This window comes from Petromyzon marinus, chromosome 75 (genome assembly GCF_048934315.1).
Source record: "Petromyzon marinus isolate PM22_M1 ecotype Great Lakes invasive population chromosome 75, UKy_Petmar_22M1.pri1.0, whole genome shotgun sequence".
NCBI lineage: Eukaryota > Metazoa > Chordata > Hyperoartia > Petromyzontiformes > Petromyzontidae > Petromyzon > Petromyzon marinus.
In genome coordinates, this window is record NC_133741.1 from 1,542,210 (window position 1) to 1,563,182 (window position 20,973).

Genomic DNA, 20,973 nt, shown 5'->3' on the forward strand with positions numbered 1-20,973 from the left:
TCGGTGTACTCTCTCATTACAACCACACGAACTGCATGCAGTGCAAAATGTTCATGTTTTTGTTAGCTCGCCATAACAAGATGTTTCATGTTAACTGAATGAAATATGGTCTTACGTGGATGATGGCTGTGTTCTTGAAAATCGCCGCAATTCCCTAAATCCGCCGTCCGCAAACCAAATGAGAAAATCGAAAAAAACTCAATGGGGTTTGGTTCATAATACGACACCCTGTGTCAATCCAACACATTGCACAGGACTTATATTGAATGTAAGATAGGATTCATATTTTCTAGTGTTAAATGTAACTTGTGAATGTATAGGATAAACAAAATTAACGTAGTGTACAGTACACGTATTCGTGTACAGTATTGTACACAAACAGGAAGAAAAATGGTGCAGCTGAAACTCACTGCCTTCTCACTGGAGGCTGGGAACATCACGTTACCTGGGACCTATACAGTGATTTTTCAGAAGCGACCTGGCCAGAAATGATAGCTCAACAAAGTGGCTTGTTACGTGGAAATTTAGAGCAGCAAAATACTCGAAATGCTTGTTGTCGATTCTAAATGTGGAGGGGAAAACCGGAGGACCCGGAGAAAAATCCATGCGACCACGGGGAGAGAGAGACACAAACTCCAAAAATACATTAGTCGTCAGGGTTGGCATCGAACCTACAGCCTCCTGAATACCGGGTGAGGTAGTAAACATCTAGCCACCTTGGCGATGATGGTGCGTGTGTTTTTTCCATGGCATCGTCATCGAGAGCAGTGCACTTACGAGTCGTGCAGGAATCTCATGGTCAACCGCGAATGGTCGAGCCACATATGCCACACGATTGGTGAATTCTGCCTCAACAAGTTTGGTGCAAGACCGCAAAATGGCGAGATAACTAAACCCACGAGAGGGAAGGATTTGCTGTATGTATTCAACATGGCCACTTGTTATCACAGCCAAAGTATGTTTGTGTCACTTAACATATACTTTCTCAGATTCTAGAGCAAATCCTGTCAAGTTGCCTTAAGAAGGCCGATGCATCGAACTATAACACCATGGCCATTCCAGCCATCGGCACGGGCAACTTGAATTTTCCAAGAGACGTCACAGCCGGAACATTTTTTGACGAAATCAAACGCTTCAGTAAACGCAATCCAAAGTCGACGCTGAAGGAAATCAGAATCGTGGTGTACGGACAGGACGCAGACACCTTCAAAGTAAGCGCACAATCCACAGTTACATTCTTGCAATATGCAGGCCAATTTAATTTTAAACGTAGGCTCTCACGACCAATATAATGATTCTTAACTTTTTTTGCTTAAGTAATTTAATTGAGGTTTTTTTTGGGTTAGATCGTAAATATATAAATGTGTCGTTAAATCCGCCACCACCCAACAGTCAATTAGTAAGGTTTGTCACGTAAACAGAACGTGACAATTAGTTACTACTTCAGCACACCAGTGTATTGGAGAGAAAACCTACTTCAACATTTATAATTCGAGCACCGTGACATTTCGCCGGTAATTACAACAACCAGCTTCATCAGGCGATAGCCAAAATTGTGAATAAATCCTTCTCCTGTCTCGGTCTTTATGACACATTTATATTTACGCGATCTAACAAAAAAAAACCTCTATCATGGATAACATTGGTCGTGAAAGCCTACTGTTAAACTGAGTATTTTTAAAATATTTCAGAAGCCCTCCTCCACCCGACACAGCCAATGAATAAAAGTGTCACGTGAATTAAACATTCCAATGCATTACTGCTTCAACAGCACACCACCAGTGTGTTGAAGAGTACTCTCGAAGCATTAACATTGACTAATGACGTTTTGCTAGAAATTGCAACCAGCCTCGCTTTGTTAACAGGAGCTCAGACTTCGAGTTCGAGATCTGAAATTTTAATGTTGTGATACTACTCTCCAATACACACCGCTGTGCTGAAGCAGTCATACATTTGGCAAGTTTGATTCACGTGACACTTTAATTATTAATTGGCTGCGTTGGGTGGTGGAGAGTTCACGACACCAGTTTACATGACCTAACCCCAAAAAAACGTATCATTCGTAGACCAAGCTCTGTATATTTTCCCACTGGAGCCACGTAATAAAACTGCCCTTTGTGGGTGGGCAACATGATGTATGCATATATGTTGAATGTCATTCGTTCCGTACGTATCTAATCGGAGGTGTGGGGGATGGACAACAAACTAAACACAAACATCAGTGGTAATTAAATGAGTTTTCAATCTTTATTTAAAAGTGCATAGCTCAGATGGCTTCCTCAATATCGGAAGAAATCCCAGACGGCTGCAGAAACGCATCTGAAAGCACCAGTGACCGTCTTTGTTCGATGGTTAGTCAAAAGCCGCTGCTGCGAATACTGAAAAGTTGCGATGGCAACGATTCCAGCTATTGTCCAGACAATGCGGAAATTAACCTTATTGCAGGACCCCGGGGTCCCGAATAAACGGAAGTCAAAATCGTAATTAATGAATTTATGGCGACTCTGTCCCACCTCGCACATAAACGCTGTGACCCACCAGAAATCAATCTTCTCGTTCTTCACCGAGCACCCATCGTAGCCAAAATTGTCAGTCATAAACAAACACAACTTTGAAACTTTGATTAGCGCATCATGTAGAGCTCGTCGAGAGGAATAGATTGCCGTATCGTTCACCTTCGACAAACATAAAATGACGTCGCAACGCAGTTTATGTGGGAGCCGGGGGCTTATGGGACCCCGGGGTCCTGCCATAAGGTTCAAATGTTAACGAGAGAAAGTTGGATAGGATAGGAATTGCACAATGAAAATAGGACCACTCACAATATGTTGGTGATTGAAGCAAACTGAAAATAATCCATTGTTTTTCCTCATTATATATATCTTGCTGACTCAAGGAGCATAAACCATCATCAAGCAAACTCCAGTCATCCTCACAGCACTAGTGGCTTTTGGCTGACCATGGAACAAAGATGGTGGTCACTGCATCGCGTGCTTTCAGATGCGCTTCTGCGACCATCTGGAATGCTCTTCCTTCTGATAGTAGGAAACCACTGGAGCTATTCACTTTTAGTCATCTAGATTGAAAACTAATTTCTTTAGAACTGCTTTTTGTGGTTAGTTTGTTGTCCTTCCCCCCCACCTTCGATTAGCATGGTTGGCTACGTACGGTGCAAAAGAAGTTCAACATACATTCGTACATATTAACCCGGTTTCTCATTATTTATTCTCGGCAATTTTAGGTCGTGTCGGCTATTTTACCATGTTGGGGAGTGAGGGCTGGTAAAATGGAAGGATTGGTTTGGAGTAGGACCGGTCCAGATTTCATTCACTACTGATGCTATCAGTGACTGGGAATCGAAATCAGATCGCCGGGTTCATAGAGCAGTGCCCTTTGTTGTCCTCTTCATCCGATCCCGTTCTGAAATAGCAAGTTACACAATGGATGGGTGACCCTCTCACCGCTGAATCTCGGAACGCGCAAGCCGTTCAACGTCAATTTTATTTACAGAAGCATAGTGCCGTTGTTTATATGAAGACATTGTTACTCACGACAGAGAACTGTAGTGACACAACCGCCACACTTTACGATAGCTGGCGCCAAACTGGTGCCACATGCCCTCTCAAATGGGCTTATGTGAGCCTCAGTATTGATGAAGTTATTTTTTTTGTTAGTTTTTCTGCCAAAAAGGGTTAAGCTTGACCAACATGAAGCGACTTTTTACAGTGACACCAAGGTGATTTTCATCTTATTTTCACGAGTTAGAATCAGCGAATGGGTCTTCCATACGATGTGTGTGTTTTTTTTTTCACTGCACATTCCTACACACCCAGGCTTTTGATGCAGAGCTACAAAAGAGAAACGACAAAAAGACAATGAAGCCAATGTCAAAATCCTTGGACGAACCCAGAATGAAAGGGCAGGAAGAAAGCCAACCACAGACATCCCAAAGCTATGAGGATGGTGAGTATGGTATTCACCTCGTTATTCATGAACTCGCTATCCGCGATTCTGGCTGTCCATGAATCAATCGCATCTGGAACTCTACATGACTACTGCATCGAGAGCAGGAGAGAAATAGGAAGTGATGAGAGATAAAGTGATCAGATAAAGTGATGAGAGATAAAGTGATCAGATAAAGAAATGAGAGAGATATGTAAATGTCGTGTTTTTTTTAATCTAATTTATGGATTTATTTCAGGTAATTCATTGAAAATGATAGGTTTCCATACGCCAATATCGTTATCCACAACATCTGATATTCACGAACATCACCGGAAAGTATCCCTCGTGAATAACGCGGGAACACTCGGTTTCAGCTCGCCTCTTCACAAGGCCGTGCACTGTGATGTTGGGGCAACGATTTAATGAATGAAGGAGTGGTCATGCGTATGTAAGGGTACACTTAAAATCAACAAGGAACGATTGGTAACACATGCTGCATTACCTATCGTGATTTCTGCACGGTCCAATAACCTTGCCTCGAACACACCAAATTATATTATAGCCGTGGATCGGGTGACCGAATATCAATTAGTCAATCTTTATTTTATGGACCGATATTGCCCTCAATAAAGCAGGCATCAGTGAACAAAAGACAATTCTACTTGAAAGAAAAGTAAATCATAATCAAGCTGAGATGACTAGGCATGAGGTTGCCAAAATTATTGAGGACAGCAAATTGGCAAAAACAAATATTAACTTCACTGAAGCAAAAGCCTTAAGAGAATTGAGAGCAAATAAAGATATCCAAAACCTTGCTGCTGATGAAGAACGATTAACTGTTGTGATGCCCCGTAAGGACTATGATAATAAAATAAAAGATTTACTCGATTAAGGTACCTACCTTGAAATTAAATGAGACCCAACCAACACCTTGGAATGTAAAACAACGGATATCATTGCCAAGTCATCAATTCCCAAGGAAGAGGAATACCTGATCAAACCAGGGCATCAAAACCACCAAGACTTTATGGGCTACCAAAAATTGACAAACCATGTCCCATTAAGATCCATAGTTAGGACAATAGGCTCTGCCACATACAAACTAGCACAATACGTAACTAAACTAATACAGCCCTACATCGGTAGAACCTCTTCATTAATCAAAAACTCTGAATATCTAAATATTATTAAAGATATGAAGCTTAACCCTCATGATATTCTACTAAGTTTTGATGTGACTTGCTCACGAGGGTTCCGGTCAACAAGTCAATTACATTACTCGACACTGGTAATGAACAAAGGATTAGCCAAAGATATCCCAAGACTAGCTGAACACTGTCTAAAGAACACCTACTTCTTGTGGCAAGGTGACTTCTCCTGTGATAGCGAATTTGTATATGGAAGATATTTAAACAAAATAAATAGCTGCACTTATGGCAAATGCTATGTTGGGCAAACAGGACTAATGATCAACACGAGACTAAAAGAACAAAGAAATATTAAATGCTCCCAAATATAACTGTCAACAGTAGTAGAAAATGTGTGCCAACAAGGACACTCACTTTATTTAAATGTTGAAGTTCTGTGCAAAATTAGCTGCTACTGGCCAAGACTAACTAGAGAATCTATCGGAATTGAAAGAAATTAAAATAATTTTAACTGTTCGGATATCAAACTGACTTGGTGGTGCATGGAAACCAATCATGAAATTATACATTGTTTAAATGCATGCCTATACAGGCCACCATACTTCAATAGAGATTACCGTTGGTACGGCTATTTTAATACACACAATGTACAGGAAGGACAAGATCAATGGGCTTGCATAATGTACATTGTGACTCAAGAGCGCAGAAGTATGGTCACTAAATCTACGCCTCTACATATGGAATGAAACAGGTGGACTTCCACACAAATCTGGCTGTTGCCTGATGAAGCTAGTTGGACTTACTGGCGAAACATCATACGCAGATTGCAAATGTTGTGGCTTGGCTCTCCAACACACCGGTCTCCTGTACTAGTGACGAATTGGCATGTTCTGTTTACGTGACAAACCTTACTAGTTGGCTGTATCGGGTGGTGGGCTGGTTTAATGACACATTTATATATTCACGCGATCTAACCCCAAAACCTCTATTATGGATGATTTTGGTTCGTGTTAATCTAAACATTTAAATATGACATGACAAAAACATTAAACATTAATATTTGGAATGTGTAAGGGTGATAAAACAACAAAAAAAAAAACGCAATGCTGGATATGAGCAAGTGGAAGTTATGAGGCTGAGTGGGATGAACTGAACTGGTCATTTTACATGAGATTTTATTACATGTTCTTACCCAGGTGGAGGTCACTGAAAATGTCGTAACAAAAACCTTCTTACATTCATTCTAAACTGTTTATAATGAAGGGTTTTGGGTTAGATCGTGTAAATATAAATGTGTCATTAACCCACCAACAACCTGACACAGCCAATTATTGAGATTTGTCACGTAAACAAAAATTGACAATTAGTTACTAGTACAGCACACCGAGTGTGTGTTGGAGAATAAATCAACAACATTAAGTGATTCGCTAAAAATGTATGAAGCTGGTTGTTGTAATTACCAGCGAAACGTCGTTTATTCAGATTGTAAATGTTGTGTGTTTACTTTTCAACACAACCGGTTAGCGCTGAAGTATTAAGGAATTGGTACGTTTTGTTCACGTAGCAACCCTTACTAATTGACTATGTTGGGTGGTGGTGTGTTAACGACACATTTATATTTACATGATCTAACTGAAAACAAACATTTATTATGAAAAATATTCGTCGCAAAAGCATACTACTGCGTGTTTAAATCCTAAGCTGGTTGATGTTGTACTTCCAGGTTTTTATGCAAATTTTCGAGAGACTGGACTAGGATCATTGCAGATGGATTTTGGGAAAGTGGAGGTGCTCATAACACAAGGGAACATAGTCAAGGAGAACACGGAAGCTATCATCAATGTTACAGACAGCAAATTTGCTGCAGAAACAGGTACACTTGTGGAAATTGATTGACGGACTGAGCTATTTAAATGTACCACACAATACATTCTCTTTGCATTTGACAGTCTGAAGGAATACAGAAAACACCAAGGCCCTGATTGGGAATACTTAATGATTGTACTACGTTCATTAAAAGTCTGAACTTTGCCAATGATCAAATTATTTTGCATTGCTTTGTAGATCAAGTGGCTTATGTAGGCCAGGTAATATTTAATTTTGGTGAGCTTTTCAGTAGACTTACAGTATTCACGATGGACAGGTGTGATAATCTTCGTGGATCTTTCTGAAATTCCAACAAATTGCTTTACTTTTTAAATGATTCATGAACAAATTCGATCTCGGCTGTTTAACGGCCAAAATTACAATATGAATGATGAATTTTGTTAGAACGAGTACGTACATGTTGAACTTTTTTTTACACCGTACGTAGCCATTTATCGTGCAAGTTATATTTAGCAGTAGAATATATTAATCATATCTTACATTCACAATAATTCCTGTTTAATGGTTGTTTTGACTAAGGCTATCTTTACGAACGGTGAACCAAACTCCATTGAGTTTTTCCAATTTGCGGATTGCGCCAATTTTCAAGAACATAACCCCTGTGATGGGCGAGAGTGTGGTGTGCATCGTAGTAAACTATTTGAAATTGAAATTAATGTCTGAGTTCAAGTTTTTTAGTCTTTGAAAGGAGCACTGAAATAAAGAGAAGTATAGGTCAGACACCTGTTGTATGTCGATTATGAAAATTTTTATGAAAATAATACAAATTAAATGAATTTTGGAAAAATGTGTAATTATCCGAAATTATGTTAATTGATGTAATTAAGCGCATAAATTATGCTAATTCAAGAGGTAATCGTATTAACTTACGCGAGTGGGTGTGATTATGCTAATGCTAGCCGTTATGATAATTAGGCCCCGCCTCGCTGACGAGGGTCGGGTTATCAATCGGAATAAGACAATTAATCGTATGAAGTTATGACAGTGTGATGCGAGTATGCCAGAGTAAGCTCCGCTTTATTGTTTAGGTCCGTATTAACGCTCGGTAATACAATTATTCTCGCTTTAACATTTACTGAGTGTATTAGTGTGTTTATGTCAGGTCTCCAAATTCAGATCTCAACGGAGAATACAGTTCTCATAAATAAGATTATTATGCATTAAATTCCGGAGAGAAACACGCAACTACTTCTGCGTTAATCAATTGTATTTCCTAACTAAACCTTAACTCTAGAAGATGCAACTCTCGAATTGGGATTGTCAATACAGTACCAACACAGTAACCATCAACGATTGCGTTGTTTCACTTTGGCAACGGCACATGTGATTAACTCCACCACGTAACTCGAGCCCAATTGGTGATAGAGAGAGTCGTTAAAATATGCATGCAAGCTATTCTAAGCAAAAACCTTAACATTCTAATATGCAAATTCTTATACTTGAAATTGCCACATTACTGCACTCATTCGTTGATCCATATGCAACATTATGCAATTTTAAAAAAACGAACGACTCAAATACTTCTAAAGTGACCGTATCCACGTAACTCAATGGCAACAATGTTCTTCACGATCCGTTGATATTTAATGCAACACCTTGGAATGTCAATCTTATTGATCGTCCCGATATGCGTGTTATGTGTCTTCGTGAGTTAGACGCAGGGTGATACGTCGTGAGGGTGAGAGTGTGGTGTGGGGGAGGGTGATACGAACTGCTTTGTTCTCTTGCTCAGGGCGTCGGCTTGGCTGCTCGTGTTGGCAAATACAGTCTCTCTCTACTGCTGTAGTAGCTGCCGCACGGGCTCTCTCTGTGGAGATACGAACGATCACGCTCGCCGCTGATTCGGTGGCAGCAGCAGGTTCTTTCCGCTGCTGTAGTAGCTGCCGCACGCGCTCTCTCTGTGGAGATGCGAACGATCACGCTCGCCGCTGATTCGCTGGAAGCAGCCGGTTCTTTCCACTGCTGTAGTAGCTGCCGCACGCGCTCTCTCTGTGGAGATGCGAACGATCACGCTTGCCGCTGGTTCGCTGACTCTTTTGGTCAGGCTCTATCCACTGCTGGATGAGCCAAGTCACACGCGCTCTCGCTGGCACTCGATGAAGAATAAAAGTATTTTAGCGATACTTCTTCTTTCAGCTCTGAACTCACACTCGGTGGCACCTCGCTACCCTACGAGTCTTGCCATCCTTAGTTGATCGCGGGGCTCCTTGGAGCCAGCCGCCCGCCGCCCTCTTCTGTAGCTCCTGAGCTGACTGACTTGTTGAACTCACTGTGCCTTGTTGAACTGGTCTGTCGAGATGCTGGTTGGGCTGTTACATTCGAAAAAAAATCTCCGCTCTACGCAGTGGGGGGGGGGCGTGGTCCGTGTGTGTGTCATCCCATCAAGACATCTGCGTCACTCCATTGGTCACCGTCCCCTCCCCAAGGTATCCCTTCATCCGTGGGGTACAGATGGCTCCCTCTTTGCAACAACAAGCAATTTCCTCGCTCTGGTGTTAAATTTCTGTTCTCCAGCGCTGCGGGAAGACAAAGGCGGCCGGGAGGCTCTCTTCTTTTCTCTGGCCTCGCAAGCCTGACCCATCTGCCTCACCTCCTCTGGACAACCCCCGATTCAACACTGCACAAATATTTCCTTTGATTTATGTTCCCAAGATTTGTGATTCAACAGTTCACCATTAGACGTTTCCTCCGATATTCCAAAGGGTGTATTCCTTTGCTCACACAGTCCGCACACAGGTATACGTGCCTTCCACTCTCGAGGTCAGAGATATGCGTTTGTCCTCACTTCCTTGACTGCCCGAATTCACATTCCTTGGCATTGTAAGGTTATGTAACGGCGAGATGTGATGTAATATTAAGGTGCACAACGTCCGTGTTAATACTATGTATGCGAAGCAACACCCGTCATGCGGATTGTAGCCTGGCCCCAGTAAGTGTGTGGACTCCCTATGATGTTGACTCATTGTTGCCAAGCTCTAAATTTTTAACGTTACCCCAATAGCAATGAAGGGGAAAATTGTTTGAATCTGTGTGCTGGCGTCCTATGTCTGCGACTGACGGAAGGGAAGGGGGCGAACTCTCGGCTTGGAACTTTCCCTCCCCTCTTGGTGACCCCGACCCAGTGTTACATCAAACAGGTTTGTTCATCTGGAGATTTCGCAGATAACCGCTAACCTTCCTTTGCCCCGGAGTTTATTATTATTATTTTAATTGGCCTTTTTTACGATCTCCATCTGCTGTTTGCTGTGGGACTGGGCTTCTGTGTGTTCTTTATTTATTTATTGACTATTAATTTTAAAAAAATTACATCGGCAAAATCATTATTATGTATACTGGCTGTAATAGCTATACTAACTATATAGCAGTGTGTACTGGCTGTAGTAACAGTTATATACTAACTCTATAGCAGTGTGTACTGGCTGCAGAAGCTATACTAACTCTATAGCAGTGTGTACTGGCTGTAGTAGTAGCTATACTAACTCTACATCAGTGTATTGGCTGTAATAGTATTTATACTAACTCTATAGCAATGTGTACTGGCTGTAGTAGGAGCTATACTAACTCTATAGCAGTGTGTACTGGCTGTAGTAGGAGCTATACTAACTCTATAGCAGTGCGTACTGGCTGTAGTAGATGCTATACTAACTCTATAGCAGTGTGTCCTGGCTGTAGTAGTAATTATACTAACTCTATAGCAGTGTGTACTGGCTGCAGTAGCTATACAAACTATATAGCAGTGTGTACTGGCTGTAGTAGCAGCTATACTAACTCTATAGCAGTGTGTAATGGCCGTAGGAGTAGCTATACTAACGCTATAGCAGTGTGTACTGGCTGCAGTAGTAGCTATACTAACTCTATAGAAGTGTGTACTGGCTGTAGTAGGAGTTATACTAACTCTATAACAGTGTGTACTGGCTGTAGTAGTAGCTATACTAGCGCTATAGCAGTATGTACTGGCTGCAGTAGTAGCTATACTAACTATAGCAGTGTGTACTGGCTGTAGTAGTGGCTGTTATGACTCTATAGCAGTGTATACTAGCTGTAGTAGTATTTATACTAACTCTATAGCAGTGTGTACTGACCGTAGTAGGAGCTATACGACCTCTATAGCAGTGTGTACTGGCTGTAGTAGTAGGTATACTAACTCTATAGCAGCGTGTACTGGCTGTAGTAGTAGCTATACTAACTCTATAGCAGTGTGTACTGGCTGTAGTAGTAGCTATACTAACTCTAAAGCAGTGTGTACTGGCTGTAGTAGTAGCTATACTAACTCTATAGCAGTGTGTAATGGCCATAGTAGTAGCTATACTAGCGCTATAGCAGTGTGTACTGGCTGCAGTAGAATTTATACTAACTCAATAGCAGTGTGTGCTGACTGTATTAGGAGCTATACTAACTCAATAGCAGTGTGTACTGGCTGTAGTAGTAGTTATACTAACTCTATAGCAGTGTGTACTAGCTGTAGTAGTATTTATACTAACTCTATAGCAGTGTGTACTGGCTGTAGTAGGAGCTATACTAACTCTATAGCAGTGTGTACTGGCTGTAGTAGTAGCTATACTAACTCTATAGCAGTGTGTACTAGCTGTAGTAGTAGTAATACTAACTCTATAGCAGTGTGTACTGACTGTATTAGGAGCGATACTAACTCTATAGCAGTGTGCACTGGCTGTAGTAGTAGCTATACTACCTCTATAGCAGTGTGTACTGGCTGTATTAGTAGCTATACTAACTCTATTGCAGTGTGTACTGGCTGCAGTAGCTATACTAACTCTATAGCAGTGTGTACTGGCTGTAATAGTAGCTATACTAACTCTATAGCAGTGTGTACTGGCTGGAGTAGTAGCTATACTAACTCTATATCAGTGTGTACTGGCTGCAGTAGTAGCTATACAAACTCTATTTCACTGTGTACTGGTTGTAGTAGTAGTTAAACACTACCTCTATAGCAGTGTGTACTGGCTGTAGTAGCTGTTATATACTAACTCTAGAGCAGTGTGTACTGGCTGTAGTAGCTATACTAACTATATAGCAGTGTGTACTGGCTGTAGTAACAGTTATATACTAACTCTATAGCAGTGTGTACTGGCTGCAGAAGCTATACTAACTCTATAGCAGTGTGTACTGGCTGTAGTAGTAGCTATACTAACTCTATATCAGTGTATTGGCCGTAATAGTATTTATACTAACTCTATAGCAGTGTGTACTGGCTGTAGTAGGAGCTATACTAACTCTATAGCAGTGTGTACTGGCTGTAGTAGTAGCTATACTAACTCAATAGCAGTGTGTACTGGCTGCAGTAGCTATACTAACTCTATAGCAGTGTGTACTAGCTGTAATAGTAGCTATACTAACTCTATAACAGCGTGTACTGGCTGCAGTAGTAGCTATACAAACTCTATTTCAGTGTGTACTGGCTGTAGTAGCTGTTATATACTAACTCTATAGCAGTGTGTACTGGCTGTAGTAGCTATACTAACTATATAGCAGTGTGTATTGGCTGTAGTAGCAGTTATATACTAACTCTATAGCAGTGTGTACTGGCTGCAGTAGCTATACTAACTCTATAGCGGTGTGTACTGGCTGTAGTAGTAGCTATACTAACTCTATAGCAGCGTGTACTGGCTGTAGTAGTAGCTATACTAACTATATAGCAGTGTGTACTGGCTGTAGTAGTAGCTATACTAACTATATAGCAGTGTGTAGTGGCTGTAGTAGTAGCTATACTAACTCTATAGCAGTGTATTGGCCATAATAGTATTTATACTAACTCTATAGTAGTGTGTACTGGCTGTAGTAGGAACGATACTAACTCTATAGCAGTGTGTACTGGCTGTAGTAGTAGCTATACTAACTCTATATCAGTGTATTGGCCGTATAGTATTTATACTAATTCTATAGCAGTGTGTACTGGCTGCAGTAGCTATACTAACTCTATAGCAGCGTGTACTGGCTGTAGTAGTAGCTATACTAACTCTATAGCAGTGTGTAATGGCCGTAGTAGTAGCTATACTAACGCTATAGCAGTGTGTAATGGCCGTAGTAGTAGCTATACTAACGCTATAGCGGTGTGTACTGGCTGCAGTCGTAGCTATACTAACTCTATAGCAGTGTGTACTGGCTGTAGTAGGAGTTACACTAACTCTATAGCAGTGTATTGGCCGTAATAGTATTTATACTAACTCTATAGTAGTGTGTACTGGCTGTAGTAGTAGCTATACTAACTCTATAGCAGTGTGTACTGACTGCAGTAGCTATACTAACTCTATAGCAGTGTACTGGCTGTAGTAGTAGCTATACTAACTCTATAGCAGTGTGTACTGGCTGTAGTAGTAGCTATACTAACTCTATAGCAGTGTATTGGCCGTAATAGTATTTATACTAACTCTATAGTAGTGTGTACTGGCTGTAGTAGTAGCTATACTAACTCTATAGCAGTGTGTACTGACTGCAGTAGCTATACTAACTCTATAGCAGTGTACTGGCTGTAGTAGTAGCTATACTAACTCTATAGCAGTGTGTACTGGCTGTAGTAGTAGCTATACTAATTCTATAGCAGTGTATTGGCCGTAGTAGTATTTATACTAACTCTATAGCAGTGTGTACTGGCTGTAGTAGGAGCTGTACTAACTCAATAGCATTGTGTACTGGCTGCAGTAGCTATACTAACTCTATAGCAGTGTGTACTACCTGTAATAGCAGCTATATTAACTCTATAGAAGTGTGTACTGGATGCAGTAGTAGCTATACAAACTCTATTTCAATGTGTACTGGCTGTAGTAGTAGTTAAACACTACCTCTATAGCAGTGTGTACTGGCTGTAGTAGCTGTTATATACTAACTCTAGAGCAGTGTATACTGGCTGTAGTAGCTATACTAACTATATAGCAGTGTGTACTGGCTGTAGTAACAGTTATATACTAACTCTATAGCAGTGTGTACTGGCTGCAGAAGCTATACTAACTCTATAGCAGTGTGTACTGGCTGTAGTAGTAGCTATACTAACTCTATATCAGTGTATTGGCCGTAATAGTATTTATACTAACTCTATAGCAGTGTGTACTGGCTGTAGTAGGAGCTATACTAACTCTATAGCAGTGTGTACTAGCTGTAATAGTAGCTATACTAACTCTATAACAGCGTGTACTGGCTGCAGTAGTAGCTATACAAACTCTATTTCAGTGTGTACTGGCTGTAGTAGCTGTTATATACTAACTCTATAGCAGTGTGTACTGGCTGTAGTAGCTATACTAACTATATAGCAGTGTGTATTGGCTGTAGTAGCAGTTATATACTAACTCTATAGCAGTGTGTACTGGCTGCAGTAGCTATACTAACTCTATAGCGGTGTGTACTGGCTGTAGTAGTAGCTATACTAACTCTATAGCAGTGTGTACTGGCTGTAGTAGTAGCTATACTAACTATATAGCAGTGTGTACTGGCTGTAGTAGTAGCTACACTAACTATATAGCAGTGTGTACTGGCTGTAGTAGTAGCTATACTAACTCTATAGCAGTGTATTGGCCATAATAGTATTCATACTAACTCTATAGTAGTGTGTACTGGCTGTAGTAGTAGCTATACTAACTCTATAGCACTGTGTACTGGCTGTAGTAGTAGCTATACTAACTCTATAGCAGTGTGTACTGGCTGTAGTAGTAGCTATACTAACTCAATAGCAGTGTGTACTGGCTGCAGTAGCTATACTAACTCTATAGCAGTGTGTACTAGCTGTAATAGTAGCTATACTAACTCTATAACAGCGTGTACTGGCTGCAGTAGTAGCTATACAAACTCTATTTCAGTGTGTACTGGCTGTAGTAGCTGTTATATACTAACTCTATAGCAGTGTGTACTGGCTGTAGTAGCTATACTAACTATATAGCAGTGTGTATTGGCTGTAGTAGCAGTTATATACTAACTCTATAGCAGTGTGTACTGGCTGCAGTAGCTATACTAACTCTATAGCAGTGTGTACTGGCTGTAGTAGTAGCTATACTAACTCTATAGCAGTGTGTACTGGCTGTAGTAGTAGCTATACTAACTATATAGCAGTGTGTACTGGCTGTAGTAGTAGCTATACTAACTATATAGCAGTGTGTACTGGCTGTAGTAGTAGCTATACTAACTCTATAGCAGTGTATTGGCCATAATAGTATTCATACTAACTCTATAGTAGTGTGTACTGGCTGTAGTAGTAGCTATACTAACTCTATAGCAGTGTGTACTGGCTGTAGTAGTAGCTATACTAACTCTATAGCAGTGTGTACTGGCTGTAGTAGTAGCTATACTAACTCTATAGCAGTGTGTACTGGTTGTAGTAGTAGCTATACTAACTCTATAGCAGTGTGTACTGGCTGTAGTAGTAGCTATACTAACTCTATAGCAGTGTGTAATGGCCATAGTAGTAGCTATACTAGCGCTATAGCAGTGTGTACTGGCTGCAGTAGTAGCTATACTAAATCTATAACAGCGTGTACTGGCTATAGTAGGAGTTATACTAACTCTATAGCAGTGTGTACTGGCTATAGTAGAAGCTATACTAACTCTATAGCAGTGTGTACTGGCTGCAGTAGCTATACTAACTCTATAGCAGTGGGTACTGGCTGTAATAGTAGCTATACTAACTTTATAGCAGTGTGTACTGGCTGGAGTAGTAGCTATACTAACTCTATAGCAGTGTGTACTGGCTGCAGTAGTAGCTATACAAACTCTATTTCAGTGTGTACTGGCTGTAGTAGTAGTTAAACACTACCTCTATAGCAGTGTGTACTGGCTGTAGTAGCTGTTATATACTAACTCTAGAGCAGTGTGTACTGGCTGTAGTAGCTATACTAACTATATAGCAGTGTGTACTGGCTGTAGTAACAGTTATATACTAACTCTATAGCAGTGTGTATTGGCTGCAGTAGCTATCCTAACTCTAAAGCAGTGTGTACTGGCTGTAGTAGTAGCTATACTAACTCTATATCAGTGTATTGGCCGTATAGTATTTATACTAATTCTATAGCAGTGTGTACTGGCTGCAGTAGCTATACTAACTCTATAGCAGCGTGTACTGGCTGTAGTAGTAGCTATACTAACTCTATAGCAGTGTGTAATGGCCGTAGTAGTAGCTATACTAACGCTATAGCAGTGTACTGGCTGCAGTAGTAGCTATACTAACTCTATAGCAGTGTGTACTGGCTGTAGTAGCAGTTATATACTAACTCTACAGCAGTGTGTACTGGCTGTAGTAGTAGCTATACTAACTCTATAGCAGTGTATTGGCCGTAATAGTATTTATACTAACTCTATAGTAGTGTGTACTGGCTGTAGTAGTAGCTATACTAACTCTATAGCAGTGCGTACTGGCTGTAGTAGAAGCTTTACTAACTCTATAGCAGTGTGTACTGGCTGTAGTAGTGGGTGGTATGACTCTATAGCAGTGTGTACTAGCTGTAGTAGTATTTATACTAACTTTATAGCAGTGTGTACTGACTGTAGTCGGAGCGATACTAACTCTATAGCAGTGTGTACTGGCTGTAGTAGTAGCTATACTAACTCTATAGCAGTGTGTACTGGCTGTAGTAGTAGCTATACTAACTATATAGCAGTGTGTACTGGCTGTAGTAGTAGCTATACTAACTCTATAGCAGTGTGTAATGGCCACAGTAGTAGCTATACTAGCGCTATAGCAGTGTGTACTGGCTGCAGTAGTAGCTATACTAAATCTATAACAGCGTGTACTGGCTATAATAGGAGTTATACTAACTCTATAGCAGTGTGTACTGGCTATAGTAGTAGCTATACTAACTCTATAGCAGTGTGTACTGGCTGTAGTAGTAGCTATACTAACTCTATAAGTGTGTACTGACTGCAGTAGCTATACTAACTCTATAGCAGTGTGTACTGGCTGTAGTAGTAGCTATACTATCTCTATAGCAGTGTGTACTGGCTGCAGTAGCTATACTAACTCTATAGCATTGTGTACTGGCTGTAGTAGTAGTTAAACACTACCTCTATAGCAGTGTGTACTGGCTGTAGTAGCTGTTATAAACTAACTCTAGAGCAGTGTGTACTCGCTGTAGTAGCTATACTAACTATATAGCAGTGTGTACTGGCTGTAGTAACAGTTATATACTAACTCTATAGCAGTGTGTACTGGCTGCAGTAGCTATACTAACTCTATAGCAGCGTGTACTGGCTGTAGTAGTTATACTAACTCTCTAGCAGTGTATTGGCCATATAGTATTTATACTAACTCTATAGCAGTGTGTACTGGCTGTAGTAGCAGCTATACTAACTCTATAGCAGTGCGTACTGGCTGTAGTAGAAGCTATACTAACTCTATAGCTGTGTGTCCTGGCTGTAGTAGTAATTATACTAACTCTATAGCAGTGTGTACTGGCTGCAGTAGCTATACTAACTCTATAGCAGCGTGTACTGGCTGTAGTAGTAGCTATACTAACTCTATAGCAGTGATTACTGGCTGTAGTCGTAGCTATACTAACTCTATAGCAGTATGTACTGGCTGTAGTAGTAGTTAAACACTACCTCTATAGCAGTGTGTACTGGCTGTAGTAGCTGTTATATACTAACTCTAGAGCAGTGTGTACTGGCTGTAGTAGCTATACTACCTATATAGCAGTGTGTACTGGCTGTAGTAACAGTTACATACTAACTCTATAGCAGTGTGTATTGGCTGCAGTAGCTATACTAACTCTATAGCAGTGTGTACTGGCTTTAGTAGTAGCTATACTAACTCTATATCAGTGTATTGGCCGTATAGTATTTATACTAATTCTATAGCAGTGTGTACTGGCTGCAGTAGCTATACTAACTCTATAGCAGCGTGTACTGGCTGTAGTAGTAGCTATACTAACTCTATAGCAGTGTGTAATGGCCGTAGTAGTAGCTATACTAACGCTATAGCAGTGTACTGGCTGCAGTAGTAGCTATACTAACTCTATAGCAGTGTGTACTGGCTGTAGTAGCAGTTATATACTAACTCTATAGCAGTGTGTACTGGCTGTAGTAGTAGCTATACTAACTCTATAGCAGTGTATTGGCCGTAATAGTATTTATACTAACTCTATAGTAGTGTGTACTGGCTGTAGTAGTAGCTATACTAACTCTATAGCAGTGTGTACTGACTGCAGTAGCTATGCTAACTCTATAGCAGTGTACTGGCTGTAGTAGTAGCTATACTAACTCTATAGCAGTGTGTACTGGCTGTAGTAGTAGCTATACTAATTCTATAGCAGTGTATTGGCCGTAGTAGTATTTATACTAACTCTATAGCAGTGTGTACTGGCTGTAGTAGGAGCTGTACTAACTCAATAGCAGTGTGTACTGGCTGCAGTAGCTATACTAACTCTATAGCAATGTGTACTAGCTGTAATAGTAGCTATATTAACTCTATAGAAGTGTGTACTGGCTGCAGTAGTAGCTATACAAACTCTATTTCAATGTGTACTGGCTGTAGTAGTAGTTAAACACTACCTCTATAGCAGTGTGTACTGGCTGTAGTAGCTGTTATATACTAACTCTAGAGCAGTGTATACTGGCTGTAGTAGCTATACTAACTATATAGCAGTGTGTACTGGCTGTAGTAACAGTTATATACTAACTCTATAGCAGTGTGTACTGGCTGCAGAAGCTATACTAACTCTATAGCAGTGTGTACTGGCTGTAGTAGTAGCTATACTAACTCTATATCAGTGTATTGGCCGTAATAGTATTTATACTAACTCTATAGCAGTGTGTACTGGCTGTAGTAGGAGCTATACTAACTCTATAGCAGTGTGTACTGGCTGTAGTAGTAGCTATACTAACTCAATAGCAGCGTGTACTGGCTGCAGTAGCTATACTAACTCTATAGCAGTGTGTACTAGCTGTAATAGTAGCTATACTAACTCTATAACAGCGTGTACTGGCTGCAGTAGTAGCTATACAAACTCTATTTCAGTGTGTACTGGCTGTAGTAGCTGTTATATACTAACTCTATAGCAGTGTGTACTGGCTGTAGTAGCTATACTAACTATATAGCAGTGTGTATTGGCTGTAGTAGCAGTTATATACTAACTCTATAGCAGTGTGTACTGGCTGCAGTAGCTATACTAACTCTATAGCGGTGTGTACTGGCTGTAGTAGTAGCTATACTAACTCTATAGCAGTGTGTACTGGCTGTAGTAGTAGCTATACTAACTATATAGCAGTGTGTACTGGCTGTAGTAGTAGCTATACTAACTATATAGCAGTGTGTACTGGCTGTAGTAGTAGCTATACTAACTCTATAGCAGTGTATTGGCCATAATAGTATTTATACTAACTCTATAGTAGTGTGTACTGGCTGTAGTAGGAGCGATACTAACTCTATAGCAGTGTGTACTGGCTGTAGTAGTAGCTATACTAACTCTATAGCAGTGTGTACTGGCTGTAGTAGTAGCTATACTAACTCTATAGCAGTGTGTACTGGTTGTAGTAGTAGCTATACTAACTCTATAGCAGTGTGTACTGGCTGTAGTAGTAGCTATACTAACTCTATAGCAGTGTGTAATGGCCATAGTAGTAGCTATACTAGCGCTATAGCAGTGTGTACTGGCTGCAGTAGTAGCTATACTAAATCTATAACAGCGTGTACTGGCTATAGTAGGAGTTATACTAACTCTATAGCAGTGTGTACTGGCTATAGTAGAAGCTATACTAACTCTATAGCAGTGTGTACTGGCTGCAGTAGCTATACTAACTCTATAGCAGTGGGTACTGGCTGTAATAGTAGCTATACTAACTTTATAGCAGTGTGTACTGGCTGGAGTATTAGCTATACTAACTCTATAGCAGTGTGTACTGGCTGCAGTAGTAGCTATACAAACTCTATTTCAGTGTGTACTGGTTGTAGTAGTAGTTAAACACTACCTCTATAGCAGTGTGTACTGGCTGTAGTAGCTGTTATATACTAACTCTAGAGCAGTGTGTACTGGCTGTAGTAGCTATACTAACTATATAGCAGTGTGTACTGCCTGTAGTAACAGTTATATACTAACTCTATAGCAGTGTGTATTGGCTGCAGTAGCTATACTAACTCTATAGCAGTATGTACTGGCTGTAGTAGTAGCTATACTAACTCTATATCAGTGTATTGGCCGTATAGTATTTATACTAATTCTATAGCAGTGTATACTGGCTGCAGTAGCTATACTAACTCTATAGCAGCGTGTACTGGCTGTAGTAGTAGCTATACTAACTCTATAGCAGTGTGTAATGGCCGTAGTAGTAGCTATACTAACGCTATAGCAGTGTACTGGCTGCAGTAGTAGCTATACTAACTCTATAGCAGTGTGTACTTGCTGTAGTAGCAGTTATATACTAACTATATAGCAGTGTGTACTGGCTGTAGTAGTAGCTATACTAACTCTATAGCAGTGTATTGGCCGTAATAGTATTTATACTAACTCTATAGTAGTGTGTACTGGCTGTAGTAGGAGCTATACTAACTCTATAGCAGTGCGTACTGGCTGTAGTAGAAGCTTTACTAACTCTATAGTAGTGTGTACTGGCTGTAGTAGTAATTATACTAACTCTATAGCAGTGTGTACTGGCTGCAGTAGCTATACTAACTCTATAGCAGTGTGTACAGGCTGTAGTAGTAGCTATACTAACTCTATAGCAGTGTGTAATGGCCGTAGTAGTAGCTATACTAACGCTATAGCGGTGTGTACTGGCTGCAGTCGTAGCTATACTAACTCTATAGCAGTGTGTACTGGCTGTAGTAGGAGTTACACTAACTCTATAACAGTGTGTATTGGCTGTAGTAGTAGCTATACTAGCGCTATCGCAGTATGTACTGGCTGCAGTAGTAGCTATACTAACTCTATAGCAGTGTGTACTGGCTGTAGTAGTGGCTGGTATGACTCTATAGCAGTGTGTACTAGCTGTAGTAGTATTTGTACTAACTCTATAGCAGTGTGTACTGACTGTAGTCGGAGCGATACTAACTCTATAGCAGTGT

At 40.5% G+C, this 20,973-nt stretch overlaps 1 long non-coding RNA gene across 1 annotated transcript; it reads left to right on the forward strand.

The window, feature by feature from the left end:
• The first annotated feature begins 641 nt into the window (after window positions 1-641).
• LOC142907127 (uncharacterized) lies at window positions 642-6,936 on the forward strand. Its single transcript, XR_012930817.1, has 3 exons — window positions 642-1,211; window positions 3,834-3,963; window positions 6,817-6,936. It is a non-coding gene; the product is annotated as an uncharacterized LOC142907127 (long non-coding RNA).
• The last annotated feature ends 14,037 nt before the right edge of the window (window positions 6,937-20,973 follow it).